The following is a 23,189-nucleotide window of genomic DNA, read 5'->3' on the forward strand; positions in this document are numbered from 1 at the left end:
CAAACCACGCCTCGACGTTTCAGGAAATTATCTTTAATTGACTCAACTATAAACACTCGCACGAAACTTTCAGACAATATCTTGCCTGTAATCTAAATTAGACTTTAAGCTTGGATAACTTGTAAAAGTGACGTATGCTGATGAGAATTCTTAAATTGAAAGCAATTAACTTTTCACTTTAATTTATCATACATTTATACAAGGACAAGGAGAGGAAGAGCAATATAGTTGCTTGACAATTTTTTGAATAAAAAATAACAGAATAATTTAAAATGTTGAAACGAAATAATTCAAATCGATGATGCAAACTTTATATCGTAGGATGGGAATTCAAAACTTAAATGATCTTATGAAAAAGATACGACTGTGAGCAATGTTATTTTGTCCTAAATCTTATGAAAAAGATCTTTAGGACAAAATAACATTGCTCATAGTTGTACACGTATAAACAATGTTACACGAGTCCCTTCAAGTAGCGTAACTTTGTCCTGACTGTTTTCCTAAAGCCATAAATAAAAGATAAAAGATACTTAGGTCTTTCTATTTACATAGATATCACACAACATATAGGCATATACGCGATAAAATTAATATGTATGTATTATGTATACAGGGTGGTTGGTAACTGGTGGTACAAGCGGAAAGGGGGTGATTCTACGCGAAAAAAGAAGTTGAAAATATAGAATAAAAATTTTTCGTTTGAAGCTCTGTTTTCGAGAAAATCGACTTTGAATTTTCGCTCGGTACGCGTGCACTTTATCGCGTCTCGTTACAACGAATCTCACTGTAGATCGTTGTCTCGATTGACGTTATCTTTTGAATTTTTTAAATTTAAAAATTTTTAAATTTTTATTCTATATTTTCGACTTCTTTTTTCGCGTAGAATCACCCCCTTTCCGCTTGTACCACCAGTTACCAACCACCCTGTATAACACAATATGTAGAAATTAAAAGAACAACTAATCGAATAATACCGAATAGCTTGAGTAAAAAATAACGACAAAATAATAATAATTAAATATTGCAAAAATTAAGCAGTGAAAGAATATTCTGTCTAAAAGTAAGAGAAAAAATAAAAGCAAATAAAAATGATTTATTTACTACTAAAATTACCTGATGTTTTTATTCAATTTGAAAAAGGACGTATGTAAATGTATGTTCGTTTAAAAAGTAAGAGAAAAATTAAATCAGATAAAAATGATTTATTTACTACTAAAATTACCTGATGTTTTTATTCAATTTGAAAAAGGATGTATGCAATGTCATTGCCGGTTTAAAGAGATTTTCCAATATTTGATATCGAATATCTTAGAGAATCTTGCAGCCTATGAAATGTCTCGCTGTCAACATATTTCACCCTATTTCCCACTTTTCTGGTAACCGTCGTTCATCTTCGTGTATAGAAGCAAACATCTCTACATATTCCATGTATACACGAAACGTCTTGAATTACCGAGAGGGAGAAACAAGTAATGTATATTCTTGACTTGCTACTCGATTCCAAATTGAATTTGCCGGAAGCATACGTACGAAGATTCGAGTGCATAACATCTACCAGTTTACTATATTTACAGATTTTTACTTCTAAGTTGTTGCCAATTTCTCCCAAAAATTGGATTTAAGATATTTGTTTCTCAGCTGTGGAAATTCTTGGATTAGTATTTCAATGTTCGGACAAAATTTTAATCAGCTTGACTTAAAGTCAAAGGAAATTATTAATAATTTTGTAATCTACAAAGTTACGAAATTAATTTTTCTCAGTCTGTCTGAAAACAAATCGATTCTTTTATAATCTTCATTTGTTTTATCGTCGAATTTATTTGTATTATTCCTTATCATTTCGACTTGAAGCTTTGAAAACGTTATTTTCCAATACAATTTGCATGTTTTGTTACGAACACAAATTACGAATTACAGATACGTTATTTCCTTAAATTCTTAGGTTTTAAATTACAGATTTTCAAAAATTAATAAAATTACAAATCACCGGTACAGGTTTTGAAACAATTTCATTATTATATAATATATAATATATTATTATATAATAATACAATTTCATATCCAATTGCAAAACATTCTACATACAATAACTGAAAAAAGGAACCCAGTTTTTTCTATTTAATCTAATTCTTGTTTCGTTTATATAAACTTCAATTAATCCTGTTACATTGAAAGGATAATGTTTATTATATTATATTTATATATGAGGAATTATATTATGTTATATATAAGGATAATATTTATAATGTTTAATATATATGTTATATATTATATTATAATATTATTATATTAAATTGTTATATTAATATAATAAAATTAATAAATTATTACTATATTAATATTGTAATATAATATTATAATGTATATTATATATTATAATAAATATTACAATAATATTATAATATTATTAATATATATATTATTCAAATCTACGTTTTAAATAACAAGATTCAAGAGAAAGTAACAAATCGAATAGTTTTTTATACGATGCATTCAGACATTCGAGCAAAGTAAAATACACAGAACATGAAAATAATCTGGTAGATTTATGATACGGATGAGTAAAATCCACTGTCTTTCGAAAGTATTTGCGGAGGACACATTATCTTCGTAATTGGAGCCTCGAAAGCCATGAATTACCATACATTTGGCAGTGCTTCCAATGCTGCAGTTTCTTTAGTTACAGAGATATCACGAACCTGAAATGCTCGTTCGGGTAACATCCCGTGGGCGAAGGTCAAGATTGACGTATTTGAGATATTGCACGAGATATATGCCAAGTTAGGAAGATTGGGTTTATTGTAGAATTGAGCATGGGCAGCTGGTATCGTGGTTCCAATAATTGCACGAATTCTATATATAATCGAATATCGTGAGTAATGTTGCATTCAAGGTCGCCTCTTACATTTTTTTATTTTTCTATAAGTATATTGCAAGTTGATGTTGGCAAAGTAACGGTACGACTGGCGAACCTTTTGCTTTGAAACTTTTACGTTTAGGTCTTACAACCCCTGACCACTATGAAGTACATGGGGATGACATCTGTCACAGAAGGGGTTATAGAAGAGGTCACAGAAGGGGTCACGAAAGGTCAAGAAGTCTTCACGTACCTACGTAGACCTGTCTTAACGTTTACGACAAGCCCAAGATCCGTGGGATTAGATCAAACTAAGAGCGAAAAAACAGACTAGTCGACGTGGATTGACATCAGCATCGTTGTACAAACATTCAGAAGCATAGAAAAACATAATACAAAAGTACAGAAAATAATGAACATGTATAGACAATGTTTCATTATATTGTTATACAGGGTGTTTCATTTTTACCCTGCCAAACAGTGTCAGCATATTTTATGATTGAGAAAGAAAAGAATAAAATGTTGTTACTAAACATAGGGTCGTAAGTGCTTTGTTACAGAGTTTTGACAAAGATACCGAGATTATAGGTGACTGGTTCCTTGTTTGTGTTTACTATTAGCGGTCATTGGAACTGGTCATGTCACTGTGCGTTCTAATGCTACGTACGTATATAGCTGGTATTAACACTAATTTATAATCTTGGTATTTTTGTTATAACCTGGTAATAAAACATTTACGGCTCCATGTTTATGGAATATCTTTCTCTTATTTTTAATTATTCGTAGAATATGCTAGAATATGCTCTTTGGTGGGATCGAAATGAAACACCCTGTATTTATAACGTATAATGATATTCATCGGGAATACGTGTGCTATAAATTTCGTTTCGTATGAACATTTTTGTTGAAGTTGACTGACAGAGGAACAGGTATAAGTTATAGGTATAAGGTATAGGTCTGAGTATAAGTAAAGGTTTAGTGTATGTTAATCCAGATCCTCAATCTTTCAGTGTTACAATACAATGGAAGAAGGATAGGGAGCATGTTTATATGTTTATAGCAAAAAACATTACCAAAAAGCTAACCTTGGTGTGTAGTTGTAACTGAGAGCTACAAGAAACAGCAATAGAAATCTCTTTCACTCTTTTAATGTTACAATACAATAGGAATATATTTATAGCAAAGAACATTATCAAAAAGTTAACCTTTGTGTGGAGCTGTAGCTGAGGGCTACAAGAAACAGCAATAGAAATCTCTTTCACTCTTTCAGTGCTACAATACAATAGGAATATATTTTCATTGTTCATATATTTATAACAAAGAACATTATCAAAAAGTTAATCTTGGTGTGTAGCTGTAGCTGAAGGCTACAAGAAACAGCAATAGAAATCTCTTTCACTGCTTTAATGTTACAATACAATAGGAATATATTTATAGCAAAGAACATTATCAAAAAGTTAACCTTGGCGTGTAGTTATAACTGAGAGCTACAAGAAACAGCAATAGAAATCTCTTTCACTCTTTTAATGTTACAATACAATAGGAATATATTTATAGCAAAGAACATTATCAAAAAGTTAACCTTGGTGTGTAGCTGTAGCTGAAGGCTACAAGAAACAGCAATAAAAATCTCTTTCACTCTTTTAATGTTACAATACAATAGGAATATATTTATAGCAAAGAACATTATCAAAAAGTTAACCTTGGCGTGGAGCTGTAGCTGAGGGCTACAAGAAACAGTAATAGAAATCTCTTTCACTCTTTTAATGTTACAATACAATAGGAATATATTTATAGCAAAGAACATTATCAAAAAGTTAACCTTGGTGTGGAGCTGTAGCTGAGGGCTACAAGAAACAGCAATAGAAATCTCTTTCACTCTTTTAATGTTACAATACAATAGGAATATATTTATAGCAAAGAACATTATCAAAAAGTTAACCTTGGTGTGGAGCTGTAGCTGAGGGCTACAAGAAACAGCAATAGAAATCTCTTTCACTCTTTTAATGTTACAATACAATAGGAATATATTTATAGCAAAGAACATTATCAAAAAGTTAACCTTGGTGTGGAGCTGTAGCTGAGGGGTACAAGAAACAGCAATAGAAATCTACTTACAGCTCTTTTGTTTCTAGTCCTTGTAACCCAAAACAAAATTTATATTCAAGGACACAATAATAGGAACCTCCCCTTATTTTGGATTTTTTTCACTGAATTGTATTCTCTTCGTAACAGCAGTCTTCAGGTCACGGATATACAAAAGAAAAAGGTGTAGTGTTTCTTGAAGAAATAACTTCAACAATTTTTATATCCTGAATTTTCTATTTCTTCGATTAACTAAATTACGATTGAGAAAATGATGTAAAGGATCATGTGTATTCGTTCGAGCCACATAAAATCCGGCATAATGACCTCTCGAATTTGGCACTGAAGAAAACAACACACAACAATGTTCGAATATTTTTACACGATTAGTAAGAACAATGTTCAAGATTTCGTTTCTTCGTCGATTTACTGCCTCGACACGTCGTTCTAAAAACTATCTGATTTATTGCTTACTATCGATACATCTTACAGAATCTTGGAAGCACGTCACGTTCGCTGAGTTTCTCTACGGAGGAGGGAAATTAGGATTTTCGTATAAAACTCTTCTCACAGCCTGATCAGGCAATCCCACAGCGAGAACATGTTGAATACCTGAATGTTCTAGAGAATTGGTAATGGCTTTCCTCGTTGCTTCAATATCCCACTATCTTCCAACTCTGTAGACTCTAAGCACCGGTTTCATTTTTGAATCTACGCCTTGTGGTTTTGGAATTTTGCAGTCCAAAGTGTGCATATAATGATTGGGTTCCATTGTGCACCATGATAATCATTGAAATATACCGCTGTACGTGTTTCACGCTTTTCCAGCCAAACTTTTTGGTATATTTTATGGACATAAATAAAAAAAAGAATGTTACGTAAATACACAGTGGCTCACTATAGTCTGTGAACACTGATCACAGGAAACATTATATTCATTTTGTACGTGTTATACGTATAAAGTATTTTGAAATTTTATTAGCCCTGTACTACGACGCTATTTTGCCTGAATTGATGTCTTCGGTGTTCACAAAATGCGAAGAAGATATTTTTGAATTTACGAACGTGGATATAATGAACCTATTTCTCTAATATTTAATCTTTAGTGTACTTTAATGAAAAGAGGGATTATTTTAATAAGTGGAGAGATAAAAGGGAATTTGTTAGGAAGAAAATAAAAATGCTTTTATTTTACAACTTCCCAGTAACTTTTTAAATAAGCAGATTAAATCAGCGAGTATAAACTAAGGATTAAAAACTTTTTACAACGCACCATCGTTCCTGCAAGTACGTCTCTCCGTTAAAGAACATTTTTAAATACTATCAGAAAATAAACAAAGATACGCATTATGTATCTCTTCGTATGAAACACCAGAAACAATAATTTTATCCGAGGCTCGAAGGATATTTCCTATAGACTTAATTTACGAGACTTTGCGAATTTTTATGAATTCTTCGCAAAATTACAAAACATTCACGTAATATGAAAAAATATATAAAATATCCAAAACATAGTGTTTTCTGTAATACCTGGTAAGCAGAACAATTTTCTACCTTTAGAAAGGCTTAAGTTTCTTAATTATATCGCGAAAAATATGAATTTCCGTAAAAGTCCAATCTATGAACTACATTCTGCGATATATAGGGTGACATAAAATTACGTTGTAAATTTCCATTACAATGTACAACAATGCAATGTAAACTACGTAAATCGTAAGACTTACTTCTGTTACTGGGATTAGTATAAAGGGAACTATACACGTGCGTTTTATTGCCACGCCAGTGATTTGCCTCTACAGCGTGGGATTTATGGCCGAGTTGTCCCCCTTTCGATTTCCCGCTATTCGTCGTTTCGCCTTCTACGTCGTTTCCTCCGCACCGCATCGTCTTTCTTATCATCAAAATTTTGTGTCACATGCCGGATATATGTAGGTATCTGTTCGCGATTCCAATTTAATGGCGCGGTGTTCTCGTGTCGAGTGATCAAACCGACCGACTTTACACAGTCTGATTTAACTCTGATCTTTCTACTTCTCATGCGGCCGCTGTTCCCGGCGATAACACGAAACGACTCAACTCCGATTGTCCCGTATAATATTTTCCAAGATTCAACGTAGCCACTGAAAAGTGCCGCGTTCTGCATACGATTTTATCAGTTTAAATATAAACACGCGCGATTCTGACAAACATTTGGAAATTATAAAAATGCGACTTTTGGCAATCTGACTAATGAAAAAGGGAAAAATATACAGAGAGCGTTAGGCGGAGCGTTAGATTAAACAATCGCAAACAGCGATTAACAATTTAATTTATCAGTTTATTAGGTGTTCTGAAGAATAATCGAAATATTTCAGTGAAACTCAAAGTTTGTTTAAAACAAAATACAAGTAGTTCGAGTTAAATATTTGCCGCTGCTTTCTACGACTTTAAGCCATCCATCAGGCAAATGATGATGAGATTCCATCACGGAAAAATGCTGTGTCTCTAGACGAGGTCGATTATTCAGTTGTGCGCTGAATATATTAAAATATGGGTTGAACAAGTCGTAATTCATCTGTACTTCTGCCATTTATCGACTGCTGCTAACAATAGGTAATAAATCTTGCATTGTTTTTACCAATATGAAAATTACAATAGAATGTAATTTAGCATTATTTATAAAAATTTTAAAAAGAATTATATGTCTTGCATTCAGAGATCGTCTTTTCAACGTGAAATGTCCTAAACAAAGCTACTTCACACGCTAGAAAAATCTACTTATAATTCTCAATGAGAATTGATTGTAAAATTCATCTAAATAAAAAAAAAACATTTTTATACAATGTGAAATATAAAATATACAGAACTTTGAAAATTTACAATTGTTAGCGTTTATCGGTATAATAGAGCAACCTAGTATAGAAGAGAAACTATTGAATTCACATACTTAACCTCTTAACCTACTATTTACGTTCGAGAATTTTGGTCCGCAAACGTAAACAAGCTATTATATATTATATTATATATTGTATTTGGCCCGATCATCGTACTACGAGCTATGCCCGTAATATTTACGTTTGGTCCGATCATCGTACTACAGATTATGCCCATAGTTGTAGGTTAAGGAGTTAAACTGCAGTATATTTATACATTACAATACATTGTACATTGCACAAATAAGAAACAACAACGATATATATCACAGATGAAATATAATTGCATTTGTATGTTACAGTCATTGTACGGATATTTACAAATAAAGAACGTCAACGCTATATGTCACACATAAAATGCAACTGTATTTGTACTTTACAGTCATTGTACGTATATTTACAAATGAAAAATGGCAGCGATATGTAAACCACAGATATGTGTGTTTCATAACAAAATTCATAACATAATTCATCGTCTTTTTAATTGATCACCTGCTAATTTCTAATGTAATTTGTTTAACCCCTTAACCTATAACTACGGGCATAGCCCGTAATACGATGATCGGACCAAACGTAAATATTACGGACATTCTCGAACGTAAATCATAGGTTAAGAGGTTAAAGCAGCTTGTATGGAAAAATTATGCAAAGAATGCTCAAACTCTCATATGCACAACCGTTTTAAATATTTTCCTCTTAAAATCAAAAGAATCGTAGAATGCAATAGATAATAATAATAATCATAATAATAGGTAATAATAGTGTTGGAATACAACGATATCAGTCGCATGCGGATAGAGTGTTTGATCATACGGTTTCTTCCGTTCGTTGCCCAGCGCCATCCCCACCAGCGTGCGTTCGTGAGATGCACCACGGCAGTTAGCACGTGCATGCTTTTTCAAAAAACGCCGGAAGAAGCGTGAGGATATGGATGGAACATTCTAGATGGGCACGTCGAGAAGCTACTAGAAGGTTCTGTGCCACATGTGACGCCACACAGACACCCACACAGGTCACACTCATTACTGCGTAGAGAGTGGGGCTCTAAACCTTTTCAAGGGCCATGGGTCACTAAGCCAGTTAGTCTGTGAATAACTAGCCAACTGTCTACATTCCAGAACGCACATTTATAACTCTTGAAATAATTGTTTAATAAATATCACATTGTATTATTTCAACACAAACATTGTGTCTTCCACAGAATATTAATCCTAATTCCAAGATTAAATTCTAACAAATAGTAATCGTAACAATAATTACAGATAATATAATAATATCAATAATAATAATAGGTAATAATAAGAATCATAATAATAATTATAGATAATAATATAATAATAATAACAGATAATAATAATAATCGTAATCGCGTGCACATTAGAAAAGAAAAGGATTTTAACACGCGGTTTCGTTTGCTTCTCGTACTTTCTTTTATAGCTTTTCAGCATAGAACTAAAATTGCTGATTAGAGTGGCGAGAACTATACATATGTATATATGTTTGGATGTAAAAAAAATGGCGAAAAGAGTGGCCCGTTTTCATTCGTTGCGCCGGTTTCATTTTCCTTGCACCTTATCGGAATGCGAGTTGTCGAAAGTCTTCCTGATTATCAAAGTGCGTCATCGCGATATTCAACCGCCAAACAAAAGGTTTTTGTTTTCGGATCTGGGTTATCACACAAATGGACCGTGCGGCCCACCTTATTCTGAACAGGTAGACACGCTATTCGAACGAAACGTTTATAATGTGCATTGGCGATATTAATTCGAAACGAGTGTGTCGACGATCACGCTGCTAAAGTTTTCAAAAAATACACGGCTTTCGCAGACAGCATTTTACACGAAGGCCTTTTAATCTGTCTCTAAAATCAAACGAAATATGGATATTTCATGTATTGTAATAAATTTCATTTTACAATTCGTTACGCGTTCATTTATTCGTACAAAGATATTTCTTTCATTATATATAGCCAGCGAGCAATATTATTTCAAAATTTCCATCCTTTATATTAATAAGTTTTTAATGTGCTTGCTATGTTTACTGCCCATATTTCTGTGGAGCTGTTAAACCTGCTGTGCAAATAACCAAAGAGTTGAAGACTAAATGTCGATCTTTAACTTTCAAACCTGAAACTACTACTGGGAGATTTCATTCGCTTTTATTGATGTTTTATTAACGTTCTTATCAAACACGTTGTGATCAAACTGACATCATTTGGATTTATATTACAGTGAATAGGAATAATTGTTTTATCGCCATTGAAAAATCTAAAGCGCAAACCATTCTACACAATTAAACCACTTGTTCTCCTTCATGGAAAAATAATTTGAAGAATTTTTTGAAACTGCTTCGAGCTTTTCGCAATCTTTTTAACGTGTTTATACTTTGAACTTGGAGTAACATAAATAAATTACAGTATAATAAACAAGCATACACAAACGGACTATATTATTTCATATAATTCTGCGTTCGATCCTAACTTTTGGAACTTTGCAAGCCCAGACATCGACAAATATGTTCGACTCTTCCTTTACACTGGGTAAACACGTTTGATCTAGCTTGAAACAAGTTTCGGGATTAGTTTCATGCTCGTTCCGCCTAGAGGCGATTATAGTGTGTAATTTAGAGTGCAATTTGAGTATGAGCCACAATTGCGATACTCCGCGAAATTGAGGCCATTAAGTATTACGATACGCTAATTCACCGAATTCACGAAATTTACTTTTCTTCCGAGAAATTGTTCTACGGATATTTGCAACGAAATTTTTATTTAAATTACATCAAAATGTTCTGAATTATTTGCGATGTAAATTTATGCAGCTGTCGTTGCTCTTTGAACTCTGAAGTCATTCTGTCTTTGATTTTCGAATGCTTCTGTATCTCTTCAATGATACTATGATACTATGTTAATGATACTGACCAACTTACATTCGTTGGACCATCACACTCATATAAGCTGAATTTATGTTTAAAATACATCATGTCGATTTTCAAGTAATTCACGACTCTGTATCTTAGAAAATAGATTTATTTTTAATACCATAGCTTTTTATTTATTGTCTTCAGTCGACAGTTTTTAGATCGTGCAGGTTTTTATCATCAAAGTTCGAATGATCAGTTTTAAATCTAGCAAATCACTAACAGACAATTTCTTCATGGCGAGCATCTTCTCTAGAAATAGCACACGCTTCATTCGCAATTTCTAGTGCATTTCTCATTCTTCTAATAAGAAAAAAAAGCTTCAAATGCATCTTATTCTCTGGCATATTAAGTCGTTTGCAAATCAATTTATTTAAAAGATTTGCATATTTAATTCGGCATACGCGGTATGAAATATTTTTGTACAGGAACAAAAAAGTTATTCAGATGGTCTGTTTCAAAAGCATAATTAAATCATACATATGCCTACCTATTCCTACATCACCATAAATCATCTAAAGATGCAGCTTAACGCTCTTCAACCTTCTGTTAGTAATTAACAAAACGTAGTGTTTTAAAAATTTCTTGAAATTGAAATATCATTCCACTATGACGCACGTTAAAAGTTAAACTGATTTTGCGCGAAGCGAAAATTACTCCTATCAATGAAACTTATTACTTAACACTAGAACTACCGATAGTTAACACGAAGCTATTTCTACCAACGAGGGTTAACACATTTATGAAATTGTAGAAGCAATCATTTTGACTGCTGTGGGATTTCTAGTGTTAGCATCTAGCGATCTGGAATTTTCCTGATAACTGATATCATCATATCGAATGACACGCAGTAAAAATTTTCAAAACGTGTAGTAAGTTGTACAAAAGGAGGCAACTAGTTACTTGGGGTTCGACAAACAGATTGCAGAACACTTTTACACTTTGACAAGTACCAGTCATTTTGACTATTGGTATTTGGAGCTTGAATACATAAAAAACAAAATAAAATTCATTATATTATTCTTTTGGTTATCGTTGCGAAAGTCATCACATCATTGCGGAAAAAAATATAACGAAGTAGGAATTTTAAAATAAAATTGTAAAACCAGTCAATTTTACTGGTGTGGTAGTTCTAGTGTTAAATTACCATCCAAGTATCTTCGAAGTATTCTCATTACGTAGTCCGAGTATCTCCTTAAAAATTAATGAATTTCGCGATTCAACAGTGAGCACCGAGTAACCGAAAACACGTCGAATCAACTTGATTAACATTTAAACGTTCGCAGCGGTGAGAGACGCGGATAAAACGAGGTATTAACAGCGAATTCTACCAATGGAATGCGCGCAGCGTGTTTTACATGCGTCTGACAGCTGCATATCCTAATTTTGTACAAATCTGCTGGTTGATAAACGACAGAACATTGACCTCTCGCTGGAAGCAGCGGCATTGAAGAATTTTCACCGAGTTGGAACGAAACTGTCGAAGACACTGCCCTCCCTTTCTCCCTCCCAACTCCCGAAGAAGAAAAGAAAAAAAAGAAATAAAAGTGGCGAGTATGAAACATAAAAAGAAGTTACGCGTGTTGCATGTATCAGGCCACGCTGAACGCGTTACAGGTTCGGTTTTTACGTGCAGTAAAATACACATCCGACGCGGGAGACAAAGAGACAGCGATAAAGAGGAAGATAAAGTCGGCGAGGAAAGAAAGGGCAAAGAGAACGGAATAAAGTCCTGAAAACGTTAATAACGAACGACCGAACGCGGAGACCGAAATCGTTGCGTCCCAGTTTGCGGCACATTGTTGTCGACTTTAAAATCTTGGTTTTGTACGGCTCTAACAACCGGCAACACGACCGACAGTTTCTGTAGCTTTGGAGAAGGTCCAGATCCGTGGTCACGGTCTTCTTTCTCTTTCTTTCCACTCTCCTTCCTCTCTCTCTCTCTCTTTCCTGTTTTTTCTTCCAGTTCATAAAGTTAATTTCTTGCTTCATCGTTTTTACAATCGGAGGTCGTTTGTTCGAGGTCGGTGTGTGTAGGTGAAAGAAACGAAATTTTCATCTGCCGACTACTCGCCCTGTCGCTTTATCTCGCCTTCGCCTTAAAACCTTTGCCACCTAACTCGCTATGAACTGCAACAGAATCCTTTCCCTCTTCGTTTCTTCCTTCTCGTGTCTCTTCTTTTCTCTTCTTCTCCTCCTTCTATCGTTCTCACTGCAATCGCCTGATTCGCTTCTTTATTATACCGTGTGTTTCGTGTCCAACCGCGATACAAGAGCCCTTTTACGCCTGTTTTATGTAGATTCGTCGTTATGGCATTCTCTAGTGGGCTTGGACGTTGTTTATTATTCGTACGGTATCTCGTCCCACAGTTTTCGGCAGACCGGAGCAGCAGAATGATAGTTGCTCGAAGGATGTTGCATTTTAATTCTCCTCGAATTCCTGAAAACAGTCTGAGACAGTTTTGGATGTCTTTCAAAGCATTGTCCAATGGCGACTTTAGCGGTGTGACAACGACCATACCCAAATCCATGTCATTCTATACCAGCTGACAGTGAACCATTAGGCTTTGACCTGACCTTAGCATATGGTCCAACATTACATTTTCCCCATTACGTAGGGCAATCAGGATCCTCTCCTTGCTCCTCAATACCTACAAACGCAACATATAAAAACTGCAAGCATTCAATCATTGTAATATTGTACTTAATCATTTTCGTGAATACTATACCTACAAAACCTACAAAACTACCTACAAAAATATAAAAGCACAGTCAAGTTAAGCTATAGCTCAGCTACTCCTTTTTTTATCATTAATTTTACGTGACAGCGACATCGTGCTTCTTCCTCTACTGACCTGAGCTCACTGGCCTTTTCCGTGTCATCTCTTCTTGCACTTTTACTTTTTTTTCTTCTTGTATTTTTCTTATTCCACCGCTTTGCGTTCCTCTGGTCCTGGTTAGCTGGCGTTCAACTGCTTCTACCGTTGCAGTACGATTCCGGAAGTCCATAGTGTCTCAATCACAACTTCGTACTAGGTTTACGGTTCGATCGCGATGTTCCTTCAATGAGCCAGCAGAATTTCCAGAATTTATCTAGCGTATCCTTTGCTTTCTGCCTCGTTCTATGTACATCCTGTTTCCTACGCGAGTCCTTTGTCCAAACTTATTCACAGACAGACTACCTCCTTCTTACAAAGTATTATTTCCGTCTGAAACTCTATTTTACATATGCTAATTTCGTATCTGAAACTCTATTGTACATATGCTAATCAACTGTCCTAGATGTAATATCAAAATGTACAACATCATCTAACTAATTACCTGAACATACTACAAAAGAAAGGCTCCATGGAAGAGACTCTAGATCTTCTGAAAGATTTGTACATATGTCAATCAATTGTCCTACATGTAATATCAAAATATAAAACATAATCTAACTAATTACGTGAACATACTACAAAAGAAAGGCTCCATGGAAGAGACTCTAGATCTTCTGAAAGATTTGTACATATGTTAATCAACTGTCCCAGATGTAATATCAAAATATACAACATCATCTAACTAATTACCTGAACATATTACAAAAGAAAGGCTCCATGGAAGAGACTCTAGATCTTCTGAAAGATTTGTACATATGTTAATCAATTGTCCTAGATGTAATATCAAAATGTACAACATCATCTAACTAATTACCTGAACATATTACAAAAGAAAGGCTCCATGGAAGAGACTCTAGATCTTCTGAAAGATTTGTACATATGTTAATCAATTGTCCTAGATGTAATATCAAAATGTACAACACCATCTAACTAATTACCTGAACATACTACAAAAGAAAGGCTCCATGGAAGAGACTCTAGATCTTCTGAAAAATTTGTACATATGTTAATCAACTGTCCTAGATGTAATATCAAAATGTACAACATTATCTAACTAATTACCTGAACATACTACAAAAGAAAGGCTCCATGGAAGAGACTCTAGATCTTCTGAAAGATTTGTACATATGTTAATCAACTGTCCTAGGTGTAATATCACAATATACAACATCATCTAACTAATTACCTGAACATACATAAGCTCCATGGAAGAGACTCTAGATCTTCTGAAAGACTGGAAAGATTGGTTTATGCAACTTGCTACAGATTCGTTCTGTCCCTGATCGTTCTTAACGTGACACTAATAATCTCCAAAGATGCACACCACTTTAAACACGCAATTAAAAGAAATAATATAAAATAAACATTTTTTAAGAAGATAAGAAACAACTCTAATAGGCGTAACCTGAATTTCATACATCGATACGTAAACACTGGTCCCGCAGCAAACACGTTGCTTGTAATTTCTCGGTCGACTCCTGGTCAGTGGCACAGACTGGATAAGCAAGAAGTCATCGGTGAAGGTAATCTGACGAATGATGCAGATGAATGAAGGCGTCTGAAGGATCTGTTGTGCATATCGAAAAGAGCATGGGTCCTACTACGCTGGTCTGAAATACCACGGATCTTTCGTATTCGCCGATTTCAAAGGTTTCATCCAGCATTTCAACGAAGGTTTTTTATTCGTCATTTTTCCAATTTCTGGAAATCGTTTTCTCCTTTTGAAGAGCCTGTTAATGCCGTCGTAATGAACGCCCCGCGCGATTGATACCGACACTAAAGCGAAACAATGGTGCCGCCGATCGATCGTGTGCATCCTGGTTACGCTCCTCAGCTACGCGCTCTGAGACAATGCAAATGAAACGGAAGCCATGTCTGCCGCGGCAGGAAAAAATTTATGAGCATTGTCCGTGCTTACCGCGCAAGCTGATTCGACGAATAAAACAGATGAACGCCAATGGAAACGTAGATCGATGCCGGGCACGAAGGTGGACCTGCTGTCGGGGATCAATTTAATTTGACGCTGTTCGCCGATGATCCCGTGAATGGGGACGAACGAGTATTCTTTCAAGTCGATTGTTCCTTCCCTTCTCTTCTCTCATCGTGGTTCTTCATCGAGATTTTTTCGCTTCCTGCGGCGATTTCACATTGTTTACGCGTTGAAGGGAAATGTGCTTTCGCGTTAAAATTCACGATATTCGAATCGTTGATCGACGTTCGAATCGGATGGTCGCGCGAGGAATAGCTGACTCGACGAAAGTCTGCAATCAATCGGAACTCAGTAGTTACGTAAATGTGCCAGTAGATAACGTTTATTACGCGTGGATTTTGTTCTCTTCGAGGCTAATTTAATTTAATAGCAGCAGGATTTAATTTAGTTCGAAGATATGTTGGAAAAAATTGGATATTGTACGTTGGAATAATTTACAGATCAGAATAATACTCGGGTGCGTTTCTTGCGCGATGAAAACTGGTTATAGATACGACTTTGGAAAACCCGAATAATAAAAGAGTGAAACGAAAAAAAGAAGAAAGTTCAGAATAAGAAGAGCAACCTGCTATTAAATATACCAAGAAATTATTAAAAAAAATTTTCTTTTTATATCTCCTATACTTTACATACTTTGCAATTTATCAGCACACATTTATCACATTAAGCACAATTTTTTCAATGTGACAAAATAGCACAAGCGGTGTCTTCATTGAGGCAATGTTCTTATCATTGAGATCAGTCGATCTGGGTCATTTGCAGATGTTTGCTCGTTTATTAGGTTTACAGGGTGTGTTCTTTTCAGCTTACGAGGATCACATATGTTATTATTACTATTCTTTTTTTGTAGCTGCTTAATTATGCCTCGATTGTTCCTTTCTTTACTTTGATGACGATTACAAATACAATCAATCAGTGATATTAATTATAGTAATTGTAACGCTATTTTTAAGATAGTCAACATATATCGAAATTGTTAAAGCATACTTTTAGTAATATTATTTTTAATAAAACTCTGAATGTAAGTTTCATCCTGAATACGATCGTTTCATTTTGCAACTAATATCTTTACACTAGCAAATTATTGGAAATATATATGCATAAAGTAGGCTGCAAAGGAAACTCTAAAATCTAATTTTGGCCTCTGATCTTATTTTAGGCAATTAGTAGACATTAATAGAAACGATAATTAATATTAATTATTATAAATAAGACAGCAATAATCAAAGATGCTGCACAGATACCTCAGTTAGGTTACAGACAGCTGATTCAATGTGTCTGTTCGATGTCTTGTATTGGCAAATGCATATTTTTGGTCGCATCCTAAACATCGATATGCATAAATTTTATAAAACATCAAATTAAAAACAAAGATAGAATATGAGTGACGCAGATGCATAAATTTCTTCCTTTCGTTTGAATTTTAACTTATTCTACTTTACGATCAAGAGATATGGCAAGAGATACACAATAAACAGTAGACAAATGATCTCTAAGCGTCGAACTTTGAAAATATTACGAAAATATCGTTTCATGTAACTTTTTTCTGCAATAGCATTTGGTATCCAAAGGCTTACGAATGGCAGTGCATAAGTGAGAAAAGAGAAGAAAGGATGAAATTCAATTTAAAATTGAGCACAGGGAAAATTTAAATTAAAATTGATCGTTCAGCTTCTAACAAGTTCGTTATTGTAGTCTGGATTTCCCGTATTTTCGCTTCGAAAGATTCGTTGTGGTGGGCGAAGCCTCGCATTTTTCACTTGATCATTAAAATTTTCGACGTAAGCTGTGCGTGCTGGTTGCCTATTGCCAAGCTTTATTAACGCAAAACAACAGTAATAAATTTTGTATAGAACACCGCCCTACCATTATTAAGCAAACCACGCCGCTTTCGTTAGAACTCGTTTCAAAAGAATCGTAGTGACGCGTGTTAAATTCGCTGAGAACTTATTGTTCAGAAATATGAATTCTGTGCGACTTGATTTTTATTTTAATTAGAACTTCGAGTTATGAAGATCGAGTACAACAGCAATACATCTCTATCGAGCTGTGTGTAAATGTTCGTTCAAAAAGTGGGAAAAATTGAACAGAGGAAGACTATTTTACAACTCGCTTAAAGTTCATGTCAAGTTTTTAATTAATAAACGTTGCTTTCCAACCGATGGCTCGTTTCAATTATTTTTTAATTATACAACGCTCGATAGTTGTTTCCATTTCTGTATTATTCTGTTGAAAATGCTCCAATCTATAAAATAATCGATATAATCAACCGATATAACATTTTGAGGAATAACACGGAAATATTATTTACGGTAGCCGCGGTGAATAAACGATATGACAGGATGTATGACATGAATGTGACCTGATCGAATCATTTAATAACGATAATGCAGGTAAACCAAAGTTTATAAATGTTTAGCGCACTCTACATATCAAATTTCTTGTATAACGCGGTAGAAATTATTTATTTCTTTAACATCATTCGATATTTAATACAAGATTTAAAATTATCTATTCTTTCACCTCGTAACATTAATTCTAAACGGGAGTTAACAATTGTTTAACAAAACTATACAAATTTCCTTCAGTTCTAATTTCCTGTTTCAATTTTTCTCACAGAGAAACGTCCCCGCATTTACAAAATATCGCTCGATGTTTCGATCGCAGATCGTTCTGTCAGTGTTCTCATAAAATTCGGATCGTTCGTTTGTGTACCGTGGTAGTCGCTAAATAACGTTCACAGGTACGAGCGACCTTAAATAAATAAAACGAAAAGAAAAGAAGGAGAGAAAAAGAGGAGCGAGAAGAGAAAAAGAAGGCAAAGAAGCACGGTGACCGAATCGAGGCGTCTCGTTAGTTAAATGTCGTTCATACGGAGCCGCAAATGCTGCTATTAATATTAAGCGGAGCCCAGTGCCAGTTTCAAAGAGATTTCCTTGCTCGTACGAGGCTGCCAGCGCCCTTTGAAAAGAGCCCTTACGGGCCAATGAACCTATGCAAGGGTGTGAATAGAAACACTTGTGAAATTAATGTGCCGGAATGTCGACGACCGGCTGACCCGTATATCGAACGCGAATCTGTGTACTTACGAGGAATTTTTGCCTCGCGACGAGGCCAGAGGTTGAATCCGGGTGGCACGTAATCAAGGCAGAAGGTCGCGCGCCAATTTTTCACGTCGATGTTCGAAATTAAACGGAAGACAGGCTGGCGCACCTGCACCGATTTTGTAGCTGTGTGCGCGTCGTCCAGAGGCAATTTTCTATTTCATTAATTCACATGATAACCAACTCTTCGACGGTCGCGAGAATAAGTCTCCTCTTTTTTTTAATTGGTGCTCGCTGGGTCGTGACGCGTCCATTACGACACGGTCTGCATATACCTGTGAACATATAATTCATTTGCTATGAATTTAACAATTTGCGTTCTAACGTGAAACTTTGCGTCCCAGTTCTCATTCGATTTCCTTGCGTTTATCAGCCACTCGTTTACCTCTAGTTTCGCTGCTTCTTAAAAGTTCCGTTCTAAACATAATTTATTAAAACAGTCAGTCCTACAGTATCACCAATTAAATTAGTAATAATAAATAAAAATAAATTTACCACGATGGCCAGTTGCATCTCGCTACGAAAAACGGAAGCAGCTTTCTCTTTAACTCCATATCTTCTAACTTGTGTACACATTTTCAGATCCGTTTCAAACTTGACCAATATGATCAGGATAGTCGTGTCTCGTCACGGTGTTCATGAAATTCCTAAACGTTCTGTACAGTACGAGCGTCGGTCAAATATCAACTGGACCGCGTGTGGCACATCTCCGCAGCGTCAATTATCCACATGGAACTGCGTGAGAGTACAAATAGTTTAGTCAAATGTTTCACAATAAAGCCATATTAAAATCTGTTTGTACCTATGGGATCCAACTATGGGGAACAGCAAGTAATTCCAATATAGAAATTCTTCAACGATTCTAATCAAAAACTCTAAGATCCTTAATAGATGCACCTTGGTATGTTACCAACGAAACGATACATCGCGACCTTAAGATACCTACAGTTAAAGAAGAAATATCCAAATTCAGTAATAAATATAACAAAGAGTTAACAACCACCAGAATCCATTAGTTACTCAATTACTTGACACGGCGGATCAGATCCGCAGGCTAAAAGGGCATTACCCTCCAGATTTAAACATTAGATTCAGCTAGAATCAAACATACGATTGTTGAGAATTTTGGATCTTAAGAGTCGAAATAACGGTATAGAAACACTAAATTTACACTTAGAATTCATATTAGAATAGTTATATATTTATTGGATAAACGATTTCAAAGATATTCATCGATACACACTTGCACGCGTCTCACCTTCTTCCACAGCAGACTGTTAACTGAACAGTTTACGTTCCTTTGTTTTCGAGACGCCGCGCACACACACACTTCCACACACTGATATTCACATACAAGTATCACTACTGCGCAGCTAACCTAGTCTAGCACATAAAATTATACATATCTCAATAACTATTGAGATAATCACTTATTATACACGTTATAGCACCACGCCAGAATAATTTACTTATAATTCTCAATAAGAATTGATTGTAAAATTCTTCCAAATAAAACAAAAAATGTTTCACAGACGTTCCACTACACGTGCTGCACTGTTTATCGTTTCTTCGGTAGATAGCGCAATGAGCGAGGAAACTGTACGTCTTCGGTTACACAATGCACGATTATTAAGCTTACTTTATTTGAGGGCGCAAAGACCACTGGATTTTTGAGTAGATCGCGATTACGGTTTGGGAATGAAACATTAGCAAGAAACGTTCAAAACACATTTTATCTGCGACGCCTCGAGACAAGTGTAACACCAGCAAACGTGGAAGCTGTTGGCAAACCGATCGAGCACGATCGACGCGCGAGGATCGACGAAATTTGCTCGAAAGTTAAATATTGGTCGTGGGAGCGTGGTTTCCATTATTCGGAGAGTTGGAGATCCGCAAAATCACGAGCACCGAAAGAGGCAGCAGCAGGGCGATGTTTCAACCGCAACGAAGAAGTAGAGCAATTCGCGTGCGATTGCTTTCTGACCCAGCTCTCCACTTTCTGTGAAACTGCAATGAAAAACTTAGCAATCCGATGGCAAAAGTGTACAGAGAAAAACGGGACATATACGTAAAAAAATAAGTCGGTTGTTCTTCTTGAAACATTTTACCTAAGTATAAAGTTAGCAACAGAGTGCGGTTTGTATTTGGCCGAGCCTCCTGGTGATATACACGGTGATCTGGCAAATTATCTTCTTTTTCTCAACGTGAGAAAACCATCGCAATTTTAGACAGTGAGGTCTAGTTATTGTATTGCAACGTACAGGCTGTTCAAAAGAAGGGTCCATGAATTATAGTACTCACCAAGAGGAGCAAAAAATGTCCAGTCCACGTGGGTCCTGCGATCAATCCTTTCGACGTGAAATCGACTTTTATCATTTACAAACATTCGATGTCACGAGCGAGTTTCTTCTTCGAACGTAAACAGAGAGAGAGTGATTGAGAAGTGCGTTAGCTGAACATTGTCAACACAAAATCATTACTAATATCAACAGAGATTACTTCATAGAGGCAAACAAAATAAAAACCTTCTTTGTTACAGCAAATGTTCGATATGTTTTCCTTCCATTGCAATGCAAAGCTCACGTCCACGTATCATAGGTCGCTTGTGTTGACAGCCTTGAGCCAACGTACTTCTGAATCAATCTCTTTGTTTACGCTCGACGGAGGAACTCGACAACGACATTCAACGTTCTGAAATGATAAAAATGGATTTTACCATCGAACGGAATCGAACGGATTAATCGCAGCACCCGTGTTGATTGTACATTTTTTTGCTTCCCTCGATAACCACCATAGGCCCCGTAAAGGCTTTTTTTCAACAGCCTGTACAATGTCAGAGCCTCGTTATGATGATTATGGTTTTTTTCCCTGGGAAAAATCATCGTTAAATCTCAAAAATGTTTTAACGAAATAAAATTTTAAGTCGATGCTTGCAAATAACTGAAGTATTTTTGTTATAATTTGGGCTAGAGCTAGAGCTATAACTTAGGCTAAAGAGAAGTATTAGGTTGTCCGAAAAGTGTCTTTCTTTCGCAAACATGTTTTTTAATGCACCTTCATATAAACGTGAAATCAAGTCTGTGAAATGTCGCGGTGTTTATCTCAACGTAACAAAATGGATCGTACGTAATTCGACAAAATAATATAAAACAAAAAACGTTGTGCGCCTATTATTTCCTCATAAAACGAAAGAAACTTTTCGGACAACCTAGTAGTTTGCCTGAAATTTAATAATTTGCAAAAATAATAATATTATAATTTATAATAAACGAGAGATTATCCACTGCTTACGTATTTAGTAAATTTGGAGTCATCTGATTCATAATAGCATTAACAAGACGTTTAGGTACGTTACAATAAAATATAATACTTTTATTCACAGATAAGTATTTGATAGCTACAGGATATGTTGCGATGGAAGATGGCTATTTCGTAAATCGCTAATAGCAAGTGGATAAGTAACATAGTAATTACGAGGTACCTATAACATAGGAAGAACGACAAAACAATTTAATCGAAGCCTATTTTTAAAAACTACAGATATTATACGTGAAGAGTAAATTATTTGATTACTGCAGAAACAATTTACTAATTTTAATAATATGTATATATCTAAGCATTAAATACAGCTTATACAATTAACATCTGAGAATGTCGACAACGACAATTCCGTAATATATGTACACAGAGTTATTTGTTGTATTCTTTATATATTTCTACAAATAATCAATTCTGAAATCCAGTTATTTATGTAAAATTTGTACTCTCCAAATAATATCTGGTGACGTTTATGCTACGTACAAAGTAATTGAATCTATTGTGCAGGAATTGCACTTCTTTACCTACTACAAAATATTTCCCATGAAGCTTTCACTTTTTATGCAGATGTAAACACATTTCGTTTTTGTTTAACATGCAAATCTTGTTATTAAATAGGTTTTGGAGTTCGATATTTAATTGATTCACACAGATTTAGTTTTATATACTCTGTATTTCATCACCATGTACAACCATTTCAACATACTCTCTGATAATTAACACGTGGCACACGGGGAAAAACGAAGGAGCGTCGTTAGTAGTCGTACCAACTTTGCATGTAGGAACTAGTGATCATACCAACCTAACATTCTCCTCAACAAATCTCCCATCTGCTCGTTTCGTCTTCCTAGGAACACATAATTATTGCATTGAGCGCGATAACGAACTAATATAGAGTATGAAAATTTTTTAAAGTTCTTTAAAATTACAGTACTTTCAAAAATACGAGAACATACGATAATTGCACCCCAGTTCCTTTTGATGACTGTGGTACACGTTATATACACATATTCAGAACCACATGCATATAACATATAACGTCATATGAGAACGTGCAAATTTAGATGTTTATATATATACACACACACACATTTATGTACACATGTATATAACCGCAATGCGGTA

General features: G+C 35.1%; 1 protein-coding gene and 2 long non-coding RNA genes across 8 annotated transcripts in view; 1 reads left to right on the forward strand and 2 right to left on the reverse strand.

Annotated features, from left to right (window-relative positions):
- Nucleotides 1-23,189, forward strand: part of nAChRalpha4 (nicotinic acetylcholine receptor alpha4) — a 384,984-nt gene that overhangs the window by 300,620 nt on the left and 61,175 nt on the right. The gene's annotated exons all lie outside the window — the stretch shown is intronic.
- On the reverse strand, nt 9,203-16,140 carry LOC143302663 (uncharacterized). Its single transcript, XR_013058339.1, has 6 exons — nt 14,839-16,140; nt 14,715-14,762; nt 14,591-14,638; nt 14,095-14,142; nt 13,629-13,990; nt 9,203-13,424 (listed from the first exon to the last, which is right to left on the reverse strand). It is a non-coding gene; the product is annotated as an uncharacterized LOC143302663 (long non-coding RNA).
- Nucleotides 16,150-21,224, reverse strand: LOC117164203 (uncharacterized). 5 transcript variants are annotated; one of them, XR_013058343.1, is made up of 7 exons: nt 21,048-21,224; nt 20,005-20,753; nt 19,775-19,841; nt 19,549-19,688; nt 19,242-19,481; nt 18,732-19,021; nt 16,151-18,634 (listed from the first exon to the last, which is right to left on the reverse strand). It is a non-coding gene; the product is annotated as an uncharacterized LOC117164203 (long non-coding RNA). The 5 variants fall into 5 exon arrangements; XR_013058341.1 differs by having other exon boundaries at nt 16,150-18,634; nt 19,549-19,841; XR_013058344.1 differs by lacking the exons at nt 20,005-20,753; nt 21,048-21,224 and adding an exon at nt 19,132-19,163 and having other exon boundaries at nt 19,549-19,979.

Source organism: Bombus vancouverensis, chromosome 5 (genome assembly GCF_051014615.1).
Source record: "Bombus vancouverensis nearcticus chromosome 5, iyBomVanc1_principal, whole genome shotgun sequence".
Taxonomy (NCBI): domain Eukaryota; kingdom Metazoa; phylum Arthropoda; class Insecta; order Hymenoptera; family Apidae; genus Bombus; species Bombus vancouverensis.